Consider the following 18837-nt stretch of genomic DNA (forward strand, 5'->3'; position numbering starts at 1 on the left):
CCGCGTCCCCGCTGCAGCTCCACACCCAGCCCAGGCCTGGCCCTCAGCAGGAGAAGCACACATGCACACATTGCATAAATGAATGAATAAATGGGTGAGTGAATGGAGACATGGATCCCATCAAAATTGTCCATGTTTCTGGATGAAAAAAATTGAAAAAGAAAAGCTTTCACATTCAAAGCAAATTGTATTTCCTACCACTTTCTCCACCAAATTGAGAATATGACTCCCTATTACAATCCCTTAATAAGTCCCATTTGCTTTTACATGTGCTAAGCACCTGAAAGTTTCCAAAGCACCTTGACCTTGATTTCATTTGAATCTCACAAAAGCCTTGACAGCAGGTAGAACCAAACAACTCTCATTTAAAAAACTAGGGTTGCCTGGGGAGAGGCGGGGTGCAGGAAGGGACTCTGGGGAGAGATTATAAAGCTGCTTCCTTATTCTCCTCACCATCCCTCCACTTCCCCACTGGTGGCTGTGCTCTGCCCCCGGCCATCTCCATCTCCGTCCCTTCCCCACTCCCCTCACCTCCTACACTGCCTTAGACCCCTGCCTGATGACTTATGTCTACCACTCTGGCTTTTGGGGTGGGGGCCCCCTTCCTTCTCCCCGCTCCTCTACATTCTGCACTTTTACAGGGGATCCCACACTTCGTTGTTTGTGTCCCTTAAAGCTGTATCTTTATTTACAGGTTGATTTTAATTTGTAAGCCTTTTGCTCCTCTGTAACAAACACCAAAGTGAACGGCTCAAGGGTGAGTTCAAAAGACAGGTACCCCACTCTTCCAGGAACCAATGCTCCCCTCCAGCCCTCAGATTGCGAGGCCCACAATGCTCCTGAGTCAGACTCCTCCATCCACCATGGTGGGTTCTAACCCTGTGGTCTCCCCTGAAATCTAGCTTCTGGATGTATTCTCACCCCTCCTCTCTGACATGCATGGACTGTCCTCGTTATTTCTGAGGAGCTTCTAGCCCCCATGCAATTAATTCAGCCGATAAAATACTGCTGGAGAGAGGAGAGGTGTTACTCCGCAAACCCAGTGTTGCATCTTGCTTCCACTCCGGCCCCAGCCTTCCTCAAGCTTCACTGTCAAATGTTCACAGTCTCTACAGAAATTTTACCTGTGAGCTTTTCAATGGAATCATTCCACATAATCCGTGGACCTGAGCTCCCACCTGCTGTGCAGGCTGAGTTGTCTGCAGGGAGTCAGGGATTAACAGGCTTGCCCCGGGGAACCAGGAGGCTTGCTGGAGAGGAACCGATGCCAAGGGGGCTTAGTGCACGGGCACACCTGGGAAGGAGAGGAGAGACTGTGCCCACCTCCCAAGCAGCCCTATGGGAAAGAGCTGGAGTCAGAAAGTGAAAAGATGCTCTCATGAGCAGCAGCAAGGCCACGGGAGTGCAGGATGGGGCCGAGGGTGGTCCAGAGCTGGGCACATGGGCACATCTCCCTTGGATGGTGGAAGCTACAGAATCACAGAAAATCAGATATGTGGATAAGCTCTCCCCGTTCTCTCACTTTAGAGGTTTCAAATGCACCATGCCGACACACCAGCCCCTGCTGTTTCCTTTGCTCTGACTCTTGTCTCCCCACACGCTGTCTACCTGGAAAATTCTTCATCCATTCAGAATAAACTCAGGGGATTCACTGCCCCGTGAGCCCTTCCCTCATCTGTCACTGGAAGCGACAGCCCCTCCCTGTTGCTTGCAAGCCTCTCTTGTAGCGTTTGTCACACTGTGCTTGCAAGGCCCTTGCTCTTCAGCTGGCCTCCCTTCTAGACCAGTAGGTGAGATTGTGCTACCTCTGTACCACAGAGCCTGGTACAGAGTGGGGGCTGGCAAACACATACCAGCTGAAGGAGGGAAGCAATGAGTGGGCCCTGCATCTCACTCTTGGGTGGGGAGAACCATGGTAGCACACGGGGACACTCATTTGTGGTAGGCTGGGTATGGGTCCCCAAGGACATCCAGGCCCTCGTCCCTGGAGCCTGGAATGTCACCTAATGTGGTAAGAGACTTTGCAGATGGGATTACAGAAGGATTGGGAGAGGGGGCAACTAGTCTGGATTCTCCAGGTGGGCTCTGAATACAACTACCAGTGTCCTTATCAGAAGGAGGCAGAGGGACATTTGGAACAGAAGAGGAAGAAGGGGGATGTGATGATAGAAGCAGGGAGAGAAACGGTGATGTGACGCAGAGCCACAAGCCCAGGAATGAGAAGAGCCTCCGGAAGCTGGGAAAGTCAAGAAAATGTCATCCCCTAGCGTCTCCCGAGGGACCATGGCCCTGGTGATGCCTTGATTTGGAACCCTTGAGACTCATTTCAGACTTCTAACCTCTAGTATTATTGCAAGAGGACAAATCTGTGCTGTTTTAAGCTACCGGGTTTGGAGTAATTTGTTACAGCAGCAATGGGAAGCTAATACAATATGTTAAAATACTGACCCCACGCATTTCTTTCTGGGCTTCCCCCCACCTACATACTGCGCTCACTCTTACAGCTTGCCTGAAAACCCCAGGAGCTGAGTTCTGTCCTTCCCCTTGTCCACACACACTTTGCAGCCAGCTCTGGGTCACCTCTGGTGCCTTTGCATACAACCATCTGCCCCTGCCAACGAGCAAGTTCAAAAAGGGCTGGTTTTCTGGAGCTGACACAGGTGCTGATGTGTCTCCTCTGGCTGCCTGTGGACATCAAGTGCAAGGCGAGCTGATAAGAAGCAGCCCAGCCCCCTGCACCACCAGCAGGAATGCAAACCTCCAAGCATGTGACTGTGGCTCTCTGGGTGATCTGGGAGCGTAGCTGGGGACCACAGGTGTTTATGCACAGAATGCGAGCTGGGGTCAATGGCCAGTATGAAAGGAAGAGCCTATTTTATTACAGGACTAGTCCTAGGCAGAACCCAGGTAGGCAAGGTTGTGTGAAGGCCTCCAGAAAGCCCCCAAACTCCCAGTTCTCTCACCTGTTCACCCCTCACTGTGCCGACAAGATCACCATTTGTTCACTCGTGCAATAAGTAGATGCCGAGCATCTCCTGGGTTTTAGGCATCATACTCGGAATTAAGGATCCATGAAAAAAGAAATTGAAGCCTACTAGACGTCCACACTCTAGAAGGGGAGATATACCTACAAGCAAAATGCAAAGGCGCACATGCACACACAAGCACATAAACAGTGGGATAAGTGTTTTAGGGGTGAACGTGTAAGTGACCATGGAGCACCACCCAGGTTAAGGGGAGGCGGTTCACCACAGAGCAGAGGACATTTAAGTCAGATCTTAAAGGGTGGTGCTCCTTTAAGCACAGGTGCTTTTGAGGTGAGGGGTGGAGACACCTGTTCATGAAGGGGATGAGCAAGAGCCAAGACTCGGGGATGAAAGGGCATGGTGTTTTAGGGAAGACCCTATAGTTCCATGTGGCTCAGGAGTGAGGAGACCTGAGAGAAAGGATGGGGCCCAATGTGAAAGGTTCAAGTCCCAGCTTTGCTGCTTCCCAGTGGTATAATTTTGGGCAAGATACCTCATCTCTCTGTGCCTCAGTCCCCTCATCTATTAAAGAAACATAATGATATCATCTCCCTCACATGCTGTTGTCAGGCTGGTGTGAGTTCATACATGTAAAGGGCTGAGCACTGTGCGTGGTGAATAGAAAGTAGTCTCTCGTTACATGTTGGCTATTAGTCTCATGACTGGTCTTTTTTTTTTTTAAGATTTTATTCATTTATTTGAGAGAGAGAGACTGAGAGAGAGAGAGAGAGAGAGAATGTGCACAGGAGAAGGGGAGAGGGAGAGAGAGAGAAGCAGACTTCCCACTGAGCAGGAAGCCCCTATCCCAGGACCCTGATATCATGACCTGAGCCGAAGGCAGACGCTTTTAACTGACGGAACCACCCAGGCACCCTCATGATAGGTCTTGTATGTTGTCATGACAGAAATGACAATGACTGATCTAGAGCTATATTTTATACTTTACAGAGTTCCTTACAAAGGACAGCTTATTTAATCTTCATGATGACTCTAGGAGGTTGGTATTGTTTTTCCTATTTTTGTGGGTGAGGGAATTAAAATAAAGATCAAGGGACTGGCCCAAGGTCACACAGATTTTGCATGGCAAACTGGAGCTGGAAAAGATGTCTCTGGTTCAAATGTATGTGCTCATACCCATCACGCTCCATGGAACTTTATCCTACGTGTAGGCACTCCGGGGCTCAGGGGCTTTCTAAGTAGGAAAGCAAAGTGTCAGAATTGTTTTTTTCAGAAAGAACACCCTAAAAATACAACCAGATAACAAACATAAAAATATTCAAATTCATTGATAACCAAAGAAACAAGATGCTATTAATTTTCTTTTAATATGGAATGCTTCACGAATTTGCATGTCATCCTTGCCCTGGGGCCATGCTAATCTTCTCTGTATCCTTCCAATTTTAGTATATGTGCAGCCAAAGTGAGCACAAGATTCTATTAATTTTAAAATAAAAATGCCCAGTGCTGGTAAAGGTATGATATAACAGGCAGCTTCATAAATGGCTTGTACATACGTGAATCGGTATCACCCTTCTGCAAAACAATTTTGTGTTATTTTCTAAAAACATGTAAAAGACCCAGATGTTTGGAAAACAAATGAAAAAGCAAACAAACAAAAAACAGAAACAGACCCATAAATACAGAGAACTGATGGTTCCCAGAGGAGAGGAGGTGGGGGATGGGCAAAATGGGTGCAGGGGAGTGGGAGGTACAGACTTCCAGTTACGGAATGAATAAGTCACAGCGATAAAAGGTACAGCATAGGGAATATGGTCAATAGTATTGTGATAGGGTTGTATGGGGACAGATGGCAGCTACACTGGTGGTGAGCACGCATAATATATAGATTTGTGGAATCACAAGTGCTTGTATTGTACATCTGAAAGTAATGTGTGTCAACTATGCTTCGATAAAATAAATACATAAATGAGTAAATAAATAAGTAAATAAATAACCTAGAGGCTTAAGTTTAAAATGCTACTATTAAGACTTAATCCTTAGAAGAAATCCAAAATTTGAGAAAGCTTTATGTACGAAGTTGTTTATAATAACAGTAAGAGTCAAAACAATAGGTAAGTGGGCGCCTGGGTGGCTCAGTTGGTTAAGCGACTGCTTTCAGCTCAGGTCATGATCCTGGAGTCCCTGGATCGAGTCCCGCATCGGGCTCCCTGCTTGGCAGTGAGTCTGTTTCTCCCTCTGACCCTCCTCCCTCTCATGTGCGCTTTCTCATTCTCTCTCTCTCAAATAAATAAAATCTTAAAAAAAAAAAAATAGGTAAGTAAAAACATCCATATCACAGATGCTTCTGAAATCATCTCAAGTCGGGGCACCTGGGTGGCTTAGTCAGTTGAGCGTCTGCCTTCGGCTCAGGTCATGATCTCGGGGTCCTGGGATCGAGCCCCACGTCGGGCTCTCTGCTCAGCCGGGAGCCTGCTTCTCCCTCTACCCCTGCTGGCCACTCCCCCTGCTTGTGCTCGCTCTCTCTCTCTCTGTCAAATAAATAAATAAAAATCTTAAAAAAAAAAAGAAATCATCTTAAGTAAAAAAAAAAAAATCATGAATGAAAACACTGGTTAATGTAGTACCATCTGAACCATATAAAAATATGAACAGGAAAAAAAGTTAGAAGGAAATACACAAAAATATGAACCGTGGTAGTCTTTTTTGAGTAATTGGATTTTTTTCTTCTCTTATCTTCAGTATTTTTCCAAGATTCCATGTCCTATGTAGATATTACCTTTATAATTAGGAAGTATAACTTTATTTCAAAACTGAGAAAAACTTCACCACAGATGTTTACTTCTTTCAGTGAAGAGAATGATTTCCAAAAATTTTTAACAAAATCTTAGGCAGACTCCCAGTATGTCAGACAGATAAAAGGATGCAGTTCTGGATCAAGTAGGCATGGGGGGGGGCAGGAGCCCTGTCCCCCAGCCCAGCCAGAGGCATCCCAGGGCATAAAATAAAAAGCAGCCGTGAAGGCAGGTCCCTGGTTTTGTAGCCAGCTCATGCTGTCTATCCAGGCAGGCCCAGGGAGCTGTTCTTGTCTCTGGGTCTGGCTGAGTGCACCAGTGCCTTGGGCGTGAGGACAACACCCTGGGTGGAGAGATAAGGATGTGATTCAGAAGCTCTGGAGCCCAGGACGAGCTCGAGAACTGTATCGACCTCCCCAGCACGCAGCCACCTCGTGAGATTCTGGGGAACCATCCTGCCAGCCCTACCCACGGCTTGACCCCTTGGAGTCAGATGCTGCATGTGGTCTCAGGCTCTTCAACTTACTGGCTGCAGCCTGCGGAGAACAGGCATCAAATAGCACAGTCCTGGACCCAACCCTGGACAGTGAGTGCTGACTGCTTCTGGCCACGCATCTGGCTTTCTGTAACATCCCAAGATTCGCATCATCGACAGGGCTTTGGAAAAACCTTACTTTTATCCAAAGAGCTGTCTGTGTTCTTTTTTCCCTCTATCCCCTGCCCAGTTGAGTCCTACCCCATCCCTCTCTCTAAATGTGAGAGAAAGATTTCTACTACGGGGGTGCCGCTCAAGCAAGGGCTAAAACAAGATTGCCTGGTGATTTTGTAAACCACCCGCTTCCCTCACATAACAGCAACTGCTCTTAGAAAGAGAATTAGTCCAAATAACAGTTTCCCTGCGGCATTAGCGTTTCTACAGCAAGCCACGCATGAGGCGTGCTCAGCCTGGTGAATTTTCTATCAGTTCTGGGAGTTACACATTTTAACCCAAATAAATATATTTGGCTCAGTATCAAATGAAAAAAAAATCATTCTTCAGCTTTTCCTTTCTTTCTTTTTTCTGCAAGAGCAAATGAACTTCACACACAGAAAAAGGGCATCTGCTCAATGCCAAACTCCCAATGTCCTACACCTTAGGTGAATTTAATTTCTCGGTCCTCAAATAATTAAACCTAAATGAAGGTTTTCACTGTGAGGAAAATACAGTTCAAGTCTTTGGCTCATCTGGCTGTCATAGAGGCCTCCATACGACACAAAGGTGCAGACCCAAGCCCCCCAGATCCATCCATCTTGTTCTCACGCAAAGGGTGAGTCTGTCTTTTCCTGCCGAGGATTCTAGTGGCTCCATGACGCCCACAGGAACAGGGCAAACCCATCCTCAGGACAAAAGGGACAAGTCAAGAATCACACTTTCTCGAGAAGCCCAGTTAAATGAAACTAAACAGGAACTGACCCCAGATTTTCTTCCTCTCACACCTTCTCTTCCTTCTTTACTGCACCAACCACCAGAAGAATGACTCCAAACACCCGGTCCCGCCCCCACGATGGCACTCCTTGCTGGAAAAAGCCTTCGGGGACTTACACCATCCGTCTAGACTTCTTAGCTTGGTATGTGAGTCCTAGTTTGATAATAACCCTTAAAATTATAATACAAGTAGCTGGCACTTACTGAAACATCTTTCATGTGCCAGGCATTTGTGGAATATTATTTTATGTAACATTATCCTCACTAGAACCCCGGGTTGAAGGTTTAATGATCTCCATTTTATGAAAAGAAAAACAAGCCCAATGTGGTAAACGGTCTGACCTCTGATAAATGGAGGGGATAGGGTTCAAGCCCAGGCTACTCTGACTCCAGGAACCCTCCCTTTTAACCGCCTGGCTATTCAGTTGGAGCGCATGGAGGGGCAGTTCAGAGGAGGGAAGAGGCAGGGGGAGGAGGAGCGAGAATCAGGATATGTCTTTCTTCTCCATCAGCCCTGAGCAAGAAAAATGCAAGTGAAATGTAGTATTTCATTTTATCATGCAATGAGCATAATTAGGAAACAATGAGGAATGACAACTAATAATGAACCTTGTTTCTTCCTAATTAAAATTTAACGATTGTATTTCTGCCATTATTGCCCAGAGCAGCGGGATAAGCTGTGCAGTAACAAGGCCAACTCTAAAAGGAGGCAGCCTGACTTCACAGATGGCTCAGCACAGCCCTGCCCAGGCATGCCAAGAAGGTACTGCTCCACAAGTGGTTGCTGGCTGCCCTCGTGGCCCAGCCATACTGGGCAGAACAAACCGGATGGGTAGAAGAAACGGTGGTTTATTAACCACTGTAATAGGCAACTGGCGAGTATTGTAATTCCATGAATACAGTGGGGAAAGGACAGGCTCCGGTGACACACAAAGCTAGGTTTAAATACAGACTCAGCCAACTGCTTGCTGTGTGATCTCAGGCAAGCTGATTAGCCTCTCTGAATCGGTTTCTTCATTTGTGAGTGAGCAGGAAATGCCTCAGGTAGTGCCGTTGTGAGCCGTAAATGATGTAAGAGAAACAGGGTGTCAGACTCTCCACTTGGTGGCAATCATCGTCTGAGGCTCCCCGAAACCTTTGAACATTGCCTGCATTCTAATCATTCATGTAAAACCTACCTTCCATCAGAGACTACAGAAAACTACATTTCCCAGCTTCCACTGCCCTGAGGAGCAAACTCGTGGTTTAACTCTACTGCTCAGATGGATTAGCAGAGTTACCGCGTGAAAGAGGCAGGGCCTGGGTTGGGTTTTGCTGGTACAGAGTGTGGCGCCTGGCTGTGGAGGAGACAGCGAAGGGGGCCGCTTCCTGATGATGGCGGCGGTGGCAGCCCCTTTGGTAGGCAGTTCTGCCGGAAGTGCTGGGAGTTCCTCCAGAAAGGCCTGCCTAGGATCTGTTTCTTCAGTCTGCAATGATTCTCTGCATTTTCTCTACCCACAAGTGTATCCCTTCCCGCTTAAACTGGCCAGTGGACAGTGACAGGGCAACACCATGGAGGCCTGTTGGTGGAAGTGGAGGAAGTGAGGACAAGAAGATGTTTGAGAGGCTGCTGTGATAATCCAAGTTGGAGGAACAAGGGCCCCGACCAGAGAAACCCGACAGGTATTTCTAAGGAGTCTACTGCTTACACGTCTCTTTAATCTTTCGTCTTCTCTCCAAACCACAGCCAGCAGCTCAGGCTACGGATCAAGGTCCCCACCAAGACGACCAACATCGCTCCCAGTGAATCTGCCTGACTCCAGGCTCACACTCTCCTCTGCAGCTAGGATGATCTTTCAAAGTGGAGTCACTTCACCTCCTCTGCTAAAAAGGTCTTCCGTAGCTTCCTTTGTCTTTAGCACAAAGTCAGAATTTCTTATCATGGCCAACAAGGACCTTTACGGTCTGCAGCCTTGTCCCCTCCCACTCCCCCACCCCCTGCTCCTCTGACACGGCACATTGACCCACACTTACCTTCTCTCCCTTCTCACCTGTCCCCACCCCCGCCTTTGAAAATGCTCAGCCAGGACCTCTGCCTTCACACTGCCCACCCTCCTGTACCTGGGTAACTCCTATTTGCTTCCTGGGGAGGCCATCTCTGTTCCCCAGGCGAAGTTGGGTCTGCTATAGCACTTGGCCCCTCCTCTTTCATTGTCCCCACAGCACTTGTCTAACATCTGTGCCCGGAATATCTGTGTCCCCCTTCCATCCTGTACATTGTTCCCAGCACCCCTGAGTCTGGATGGAGATGTGGGGCTGCGTTAGCACAAGACAAGAAAGTCACACTTTAGAGCTAATATGGTTCACACGTGAATGGGCCTTCTCCATGCTCACGCTCTATCCATCTACCAAATGGAAGTAAGGGACAGGGCAGCCCTAGGGCATGGCAGGGCCACAAGGTAGAGGGAGCATGGGTCCCTGAAGGCCTCTGTTGAAGGCTGCCTGTCACACAGTCACATTGAACTGAGAGTATGTAAGACAAAATAAACTTTTATTATATCAAAACAGAGTTTGGGTGGTAGCTTTATCTTCACTAACATAGCCCTGCTAGGGTATGGAGGGAGAACACACTTCCAGACACAAGCAGCAGTTCATTGTGGGGGACCAATCAGCACTGGTGGCATGAATGACAGAGAAAGATGCTCACAGGCCCAGCTGGAGAACCGCTGGACTTGAGAGAAGGGGGACAGCTTTTAGTGGCACCCATCAATTATTCTGAGAGGACAAATTCTGTTGGTACAGGGAAAAACAGGACCAGGGCGGAGATAATTTATATCATTTTCCATACAGCCATCACCATCTCAAAATCTCATTTCTTTCTCCCAACATGAGTCTTACATCCCGGCAGAGTCCCTGGCACGGTCCTCCAGAGAGAGGAAAACAGTGCACATATTTTTCTCTCCACCATAAATACCTGAGTGACTTGATGACTCAATTGAAAGCACTGAGGTGTAGGGACAATTTCCTCTTTCAGTGCCTGTGTATACATATGCTTATGTGTATATTTATAGTATACATATATATGGGCAGAATGAAGCTTGACTCAGTAAAAATAACCTCATCTCAAATATACAATGTGGGCACATTTCCTGGAAGGGGGGGAAAAATCCTTCTCAGGTTCATAAGATTTTACAGCTGGAAGGGACCTAAGAAACTATCCAATTTAAACCCCTCATTTTGGGCGCCTGGGTGGCTCAGTTGGTTAAGCGACTGCCTTCGGCTCAGGTCATGATCCTGGAGTCCCGGGATCGAGTCCCGCATCAGGCTCCCTGCTCGGCAGGGGGTCTGCTTCTCCCTCTGACCCTCCTCCCTCTCATGCTCTCTGTCTCTCATTCTCTCTCTCTCAAATAAATAAATAAAATCTTTTAAATAAATAAATAAATAAATAAATAAATAAATAAATAAATAAATAAATAAACCCCTCATTTTATAGTTGGAGAAACTGAGGCCAGAACCTCTGAGAAACTTGCTCCAGAGCCAACAGCTTCTTGTTACAGAGTCAGACCAGTGTCCAGATCCTCACTCTGGTGTCCTTTAGGCTTTTTAGTGTTTGGGATTTTATTCATAGGATGAAGAAGATGAAAAATACCAGGCCACTGGCTGAGGCATTAACTTGAAATGACGCCTTGCATGCAAGTGGCCTCAGGACCTGGCCATACAAGACTGCTGCCCTCACGGTCAGCAGGACCTCCAACAGCCATAGCAGCCCCTCCTCCTGACATCTGCAGCTCCTTGGCTCTAGGTCCTTTCCCCGTATCCATCTAAATCTAGCTTACCCCCACTGGAAATCCATATGTAAAATAACCATAGTGACCATCTGATGAGCATTGATTGGCCAGAAGCTGTGGTAAGCACTTTACCTAAGTTACTCCACAAAGTCCTAACCAGAGCCCTGTGAAGTGAGTATGTGTTGCTCTGTTTTACAGGGGAGAACAGCAAAGTCTCAGAGAGGCCAAGTAACTTCCACAAGATCACACAACCAAGTGACAGAGCTGGGATCTGAACTCAGCTCTGTCAGGTCCCAGGGACCCTATATTCACTTTGCCCCAGCAGCACTGCCTCTCCAACAGAAGAACTGAGGATAAAGTAAGGTTTAAAGGATAGGCACAGTGGTGCCCAGGTGGCTCAGTTGTTAAGCATCTGCCTTCAGCTCAGGTCATGATCTCAGGGTCCTGGGATCAAGCCCCACAATGGGCTTCCTGCTTGGCAAGAAGTCTGCTTCTCCCTCTCCCTCTCCCCCTGTTTGTGTTCCCTCTCTTGCTGTGTCTCTCTCTGTCAAGTAAAAAAAAAAAAAAAAAAATCTTTAAAGGATAGGCACAGGAGTCACCCAGGACATGTAGGACTGGAAGATGTGTTCTTTGGGGAGATGTCCCATTTGGTGCTGCTGACAGAGCAGACACCCGTCCCCCCCGCCAACCAGGTGATGGGTGGGCTCTAAAAACTGGCCCTCCTTCCTGCCTGCTCTTCCCTCCCCCACCTTTCTCCAGTCTGGTGGGACTCTATACCATTTACCAACCCACCCTGCCCAGGCCAGACCTGAAGTCCAGAAGGTTCCCCTGTGAAATGTGGAGACTGAAATTTTCACATGGAGTTTATACTCAGCCATTCCCAGCCCCAGAGACTATCCATACATCTGTGCACCCACCAGGCCTTCCTTCACAACCTCCATACTATCTGAATGTGAAACAAGGCTGGACACATTTTAATTTATATGTTATATATTACATAAATGTATATTATAGATATAATTTATATATAGTAGAATACATATATAATGGAATATAAATATACATATAAAGGTATGTGAGTGTGTGTGTGTGAGTGTGTATATATATATATATATATTCATTGCTGTCCAGAAAAAAACATTTCAAAAGTATTTATAGACTGAAGAAATGTTTGCTCTCTTTTTACCATGATTTTTGGTTTCCTGCAGCAGAGTGTGCTTGAGTCAAATGGGACCTCTGTACTCTCTAGCACCATAAAGCTTGTTGTCCTGAAGCTTTGTCTCTTTGGGCAATCTCCCTTCTTCTGCAGGGCCCCCACATACCCAATTCCTTTGGGGAAGGCCAACCTCCTCATTCAAACTTCTGTATCCTAAGTGACCCAACTTTTCTGGTTTCCCAGATTTTTGTTAAGTGATATCTGCATCTTCCAGGACTGGGATTTTGGCAGGCTTCCAGAGAGCTTGCAGAGATCACTAGGTTGCAAAAATATCATTTGGCCTGTAAACGGCTCAGGCAACTAGTTACATTTTCCAGAGTCCTTTCCACCACCCCTCCCCCAACATTTACTCACCTCTACTTCCCTCCTAGACCCGGGGACAGCCAGCATCAGCCTAAAGAATGAGTCTTTCTCTGCATGAGTATGCAGTTCACACACACACACACACACACACACACACTCTGATTTCCATGGCAATTCAGACAGATGGAGAAGGACATAGACCATTCATTTGCTGGAAGGTAGATGTCTGACTTCCAGCCTTCTTGCCCTCCTTCCCTCCTTCAGACCCAGGAAGAAGAGACTAGAGGGGCATGGGATGACCACAGTCAAGTTCTCGTGGCCTATCATAGCTGTGTATTTCACCGGTGAGAACATGTGTTGGGATCCTCAGAAGACTGCCTGGAAGAATGAATGAAGGACCAGGAAGAAAGCATTGGGCACACACAGGTGCTATGTAATGATCAGCTGCCACAGCCAGGCCTTGCGTGCATTCAAGCAGGTTCTGGGCCTTGCGAGCCTTGTGCAGAGGGGCACGCAATGCAGGGCAACCACACGTGCCCTCTCCATGCTCTGTGTCCAATGCCTTCTCCACCATAAAGGCTTTCAGAAAGATAACCTCACAAAGCAGTGCAAAACTATCAAGCAGTTCTCCTGCTACAGGATACCTGGCCAGCTACCTCTGGTTTTTAACATGGACCCTAGCTACTCTGAGCAGGAATGACCCATGAGGGCAGATCTGTATCGTCACATAAACCTTCCTGACCACAGCACAGCTTACAAAGGTAGTCGCAGGAGAGCCGAGGGGAAGGTTGATATTGCTATGTTAAAAAAAAATATTAAAAAACAGACACCCCCTTCACATTGTAAATGTCATATCATGTTGGCGCCTAATCAACACTTTAAAGCATTAGCATTGTTTTAATCATTCTCCTATTGGGGAACAAATGTTGCATGTATAATTACACTGCTGCATTGTACTGACAAATAACCATGTAATGACATCGTTGGAATTTCTTGGTTCTTCATGGTAATGCCAAGTATAATTACCATGTAATCTGCCGAGAGCAAACAAGGTTGTAATTATTCCATAATCCAATCTAATTATGGGGCAACTGGATTGTTATTTGTGTTCAGAGGAAAATATACATGCAAAGAGAAGAAAAAGAAATAAATTCTCCCTCACTGTTGGTATGATATATCAGGGCGTTTGGAGATAGCCCTCAGTGATGCTACCATCTGCTTAGGTGATGAAGTATATGCTCATCGGTCAGTCAATATCTGGGGATCATCATCTTTCATGCTGATTGTGGATGGCCAGATGAAGGAATGACTACAGGAGCAAGTCCGAAGAGGCAGTAGAGGAAGCAGATGTTAACAGAGCCTCTGGAGGCAAACACCTGTCAATGGGACTTAGGGGATGAAGAGAGGCCAGCTCTCATAAAACATCTCACCCACCAGCCTCTCCTGTACTTTTGACACATACCTGGGACAGCCACATAGAGATTTCTGTAAATGTTCATATTGGATTCAGACTGATTAATCGTCCATGTCTTGTCACCTCTACTACGGGCCTTTTTCGGTGCATGCAGGACCGGGCCTGGGCCTTGCAGGGGAGCCAGGCAAAGAAGACAGAGAAGAATGGGATGAACAAACATGGGAAAAGGCAGTGGCAGAAAGTGTTCTGTGTGTGGCTTGGTGGGGGGCTACATTAATTTCCTAGGATTGCCCATAATAAAGTACCACGAACTAGGTGGCTTAGAACAATAGGAACTTACTGTCATACCATTCTAGAAGCTACAAGTCTAAAATCAAGGTGTCAGCAGAGCCACACTCCTCCAGACAGCTCCAGCAAAGAGTCCATCCCAGCCTCTTCTTATCTTCTGGTGGTTTGCTGGCAATCTTCCGCCTGCCTTGGCTTGAGACAGTAAAACTCCAATCTTTGCCTGTCTTCCTGTGTCCTTTCTCTTCATATGGCATTCTCTTTATAAAGATATCAGTCATTGTATCAGGGGCCCACCCTACCCCAGTGTGACCTCATCTTAGCTAAATTACATTTACAATGACCCCATTTCCAAACAAGGCCACACTCTGAGGTACTGGGAGTTGGGACTTCAACATATCTTCTATTGAGGGGACACAATTCAACCCATAACAGGAACCTTTTATTCATATGTATATTAGGCACACATTCATCTCTATCTACTATATGCCTGGGTGTGATAACTGCCCAGTTCCTCTTTTCTTAACTGAACATTTACTGTGTGGGTGACATTGTCTTTTATAATCTTACGAAGTAAGATAAGTAAGATACCCTTCATTTTACACGAGACAACTGAGGTTTAAGATCAGTTGACTCAAGGTTGAGCTGGGATTTGAGCCCAGGGCCTATGCTCTGAGTCTCCTGCCTAGGCTTGCCAAGCCCAACATGGTACTGGACACATAGAGACAAGAGCCAGGGGGCCCAAAGGGAGCCCTCTGACTGAGATCAGGCCCCCATCCCAGAACAGCCCTAGCTTTGGAGGAAGCATTGCACTGTGGACAGGCAGTTTCTGAAGTTGAGTATCCAGGGGAGGAGTTTGAAATTGAGGACGGGAAGTATAGGTAAGTGATAGGATGGAGGGACAGAGGGCCCAGGCATGGTTTCATCATGAGGGAGTTCATCCTGGCCACCCGGGGCCATTTGCGGAGTCGCTCCTATGGATGGTGGCTTTCACCATCTTGCTGGGGCTTCTTTCTAGAGGGGGCTCATCACTTCCTCGTCCCTCCACAGATGTGGTGCCCAAATGTGGCCCCCTCCTTATGGCAGCCATGGAGGGAAAGTTCCCCCCATCCCACTGCCTTCCCCTCCTCACTTCAAGGCCTGCCTGTGAGCCATATGGACCTCCAGCCTGGGGAACTTGCTTCCATTCACAAGGTAGTGAAAGCTTTTGGAGGAAGTTACAGTCTTAAAACAGATTGTAAATTCTTTATTTAGGGACTAATCTTGTCAGGCTGGTCGACCCTGGTGTTGACTGCTTTTCTAACCTGACATCAGTTAATCCCCACTGCTCAGAAGTTAATCCCTTCAAGAACAAGATGAAAAGTGGTTTTGTGAGGCAATATTTAAAGGCCTACAAACAATAACACGCCTTTGCCTCTGCTTCTGCAATTTCTATTTCTGGAAAGGGTTCAAAAACCTGTTTGTGTGAATGAATGTGAAGAACTTTTTATGGCTGATCTTGCGAGATGATATTTTGATGAATAATGTAGAAGTGTTTATACTTTAAGGCAGAAGGCACATGGCGCTAGTATGTGTGTTTATCAAATATGGCACAGGAGAAGGGCAGACTATAACTACTGCAGAAATTTCAAAGGCTTCAGAAATGCCAGAAGAGATTCTGTAATTGTGAAATGTCAGAGCGAGGGGTGGTAAGAGGCCTTCATGGGAGTCTTCTGGAGAAACTGATATATAGGATCAGCTACTGCATTCTGGATTCTTGGCTCACTGGAACTGCACTGTGAGGTGTGATAAGCAATCTATCCCCCACTCTCCCCAGACTCACAACAATCCATCACGGTATCAATGGCTCTATTTTACAGAAAAGGAAACTGAGGCTCAGGGAGGTGAAGTAACACACATAAAGCAGCAGAGGTGGAGATGCAGACTCACGTGCCCAAGCACACAGGTTTCCGCCACCTGGGGAAGCCACATGCTTCCAGAGCAGAGGAAAACACTCTAAGTCTCATGGCTAGCATGGCTGTCTTGCTTTTGGTTGACAGATGTCCTGTGTTTATTTCATCTGTCAGAATTCCACTCAAAACACTCCCCTTCTAGGAAGGCTTCCTGGACTAGACAAAATGAAAGAAGAAACTCCTAGAATTAAAATATCAGAGCTTATACAAGTCTTATAACCAGATCTGGTTCACTGGTTTTCAACTAGGTTTTGAGGAATCCTACAGGTTCTACTCCTAAGTGTTCTTAGGAGCCACTGGGGGAGTTGGCAGTGAATGAGTGAAAAGGGCGGTCCCCAAGGGTTGAGGTTCACACCCCCACACAATGCTATAGCACTTTACAGGTACTCGTTACATATTTACACTATACAGGCTAGGCTTCTTTCATAAAACTTCACTTGACAAAGAGCTTTATAGCCAAGATAAAAATACTAATAATGCATACATGTCAAAGTATTTCCAACGGTCTCCTTTTATAGATAGGAAAGCAGAAACGTGGAGAGGTCACATTCCTTGCTCAAGGTCATGGGGCTAGGGAGTAGCAGAACCAAAGCTGGAGCCCAGGTCTCTGAGTTTCTACCCAATGTACTTGCTAATAATCCGTTTGTTTTCTGACTCTCAGATGAAAGCAGATCCCAATACTTCCTGACCTAAGCAGTTATATGCACATGTATATAAGGATATGACATGAAAAAGATACATAGATACATCACGGAGTTGTATGTACTTAACCAGCTCCTATGAACTAAGCTGTAAATTCATTGAGAGCTGGAACCACATCATTTTTAGAGCTTATGGCTCTCCCTGCCTAGGAGCTCCCTAGCTCTACTAGAACAGGAGCCAACTCCTGTGAATCTTTATATTCCCTATGCCTAGCAGGATGCCTGACACATGGTGGGTCCTCAATAAATGTTTAGAGACTGAATAAGCAACCCTGACAACCAGTTTTCAAGTCTTTGCTTAAATAATTCCAGTGAAACAACTCACGCTCTCCTTGGGTAGCTCCAGCTGTTATGTTGAGCCAAAATGTATCCCCCCCCATATATTCAACACCAGTTGGGCCTGGTCTGCCCCGTTGGGTCCAAGCTAAATTCCTTTCTACTGATAAGTCTGGGATAGATTTTTTTAAATTTTTTAATTTAAATTCAAGTTAGTTAACATATAGTGTATTATGTGTTTCGGAGGTAGAATTTAGTGAATCATCAGTTGTAATAACACCCAGTGCTCATTACATCAAGTGCCCTCCTTAATGTCCATTACCCAGTTACCCCATCCCCCCACCCTGCTCCCCTCCATTAACCCTCAGTTTGTTTTCTATGATTAAGAGTCTCTTATGGTTTGTCTTCCTCTCTGGTTTCGTCTTGTTTTATTTTTCCCTCCCTTACCCTATGATCCTCTGTTTTGTTTCTTAAATTCCACAAATGAGTGAAATCATATGGTATTTGTCTTTCTCTGACTGACTAATTTCACTTAACATAATACCCTCTAGTTCCATCCATGTCATTGCAAATGGTAAGATTTCATTCTTTTTGATGGCTGAATATTATTCCATTGCATATATATACCACCTCTTCTTTATCCATTCATCTGTCAATGGACATGGGCTCTTTCCACATTTTGGCTATTGTGGACATTGCTGCTTATAAACATTGGGGTGCAGCTGCCCCTCTGAATCACTATTTTTGTATCCTTTGGATAAATACCTAGTAGTGCAATTGCTGGATTGTAGGGTAGTTCTATTTTCAACCTTTTGAGGAGCCTCCATACTGTTTTCCAGAATGGCTGCACCAGTTTGCATTACCACCAACTATAAGAGGGTTTCCCTTTCTCTACATCCTCGCCACATACAAAAGACCCACAGGAAATATCATCCTCCACTGAGAAAAACAAAAAAAACAGAGCTTTTCCCTAAGGTCAGGAACACGACAGGGAAGTCCACTCTCACCACTGTTGTTCAACATAGTATTGGCATATATGTTAAAAAAGATGAGGAAACTTCCACACAGAATCTTCACACACACACACAGGAGAAGTGTGTCCTATATATCCTTTATTCTTCTTCTCTACCATCTTAGTATAACCATTAATGTGATGGTTAAGTATTTCTGGCTCTAGATTCAGACTGTCTGGATTCAAATCCCACTGGGACCACATACATGTGTACATGTGTGTACACACAAACACACTACATGGGCCTCCTATTTCCTTCCCCTGGTGAGTTCTGTGATTCATCCATTCCAAGATCCTGTTTTGCACAAGATCTGATTTTGTCCATTCAGTTTTTGAATGTTTCTCATTCAGAAACATCCTAATAGGTGCTAAAGGAGATAATATTTTCCCCTCTTAGTACCACCTTCAGAAATAAGGGATTGAAACATAGAGTTTAAGGGTGCCTGGGTGGCTCAGTTGGTTAAGCATGTGACTCTCAGTTTTGGCTCAGGTCATGATCTCAGGGTCATGACATTGAGCCCCACATTGGGCTCCATGCTGGGCGTGGAGTCTGCTTGAGATTCCCTCTCCCTCTCCTTCCCCCCTGCCCCCACTCAAGTGCACAAAACTCTCTCTCTTTCTCCCAAATAAATAAATAAAATCTTTTAAAAAGAACATAGAGTTTAAG

The 18837-nt window shown here is 46.1% G+C and overlaps 1 non-coding gene across 1 annotated transcript; it reads right to left on the reverse strand.

Annotated features, from left to right (window-relative positions):
• Nucleotides 1-4347: 4347 nt before the first annotated feature.
• Nucleotides 4348-4454, reverse strand: LOC123839992 (U6 spliceosomal RNA). Its single transcript, XR_006789827.1, has one exon. It is a non-coding gene; the product is annotated as a U6 spliceosomal RNA (small nuclear RNA).
• Nucleotides 4455-18837: the final 14383 nt, after the last annotated feature.

Source organism: Mirounga angustirostris, unplaced genomic scaffold, assembly GCF_029215605.1.
Source record: "Mirounga angustirostris isolate CCGP_5_RB_7025 unplaced genomic scaffold, mMirAng1.0.hap1 SCAF_3, whole genome shotgun sequence".
In the NCBI taxonomy this organism is placed as follows: Eukaryota; Metazoa; Chordata; class Mammalia; order Carnivora; family Phocidae; genus Mirounga; species Mirounga angustirostris.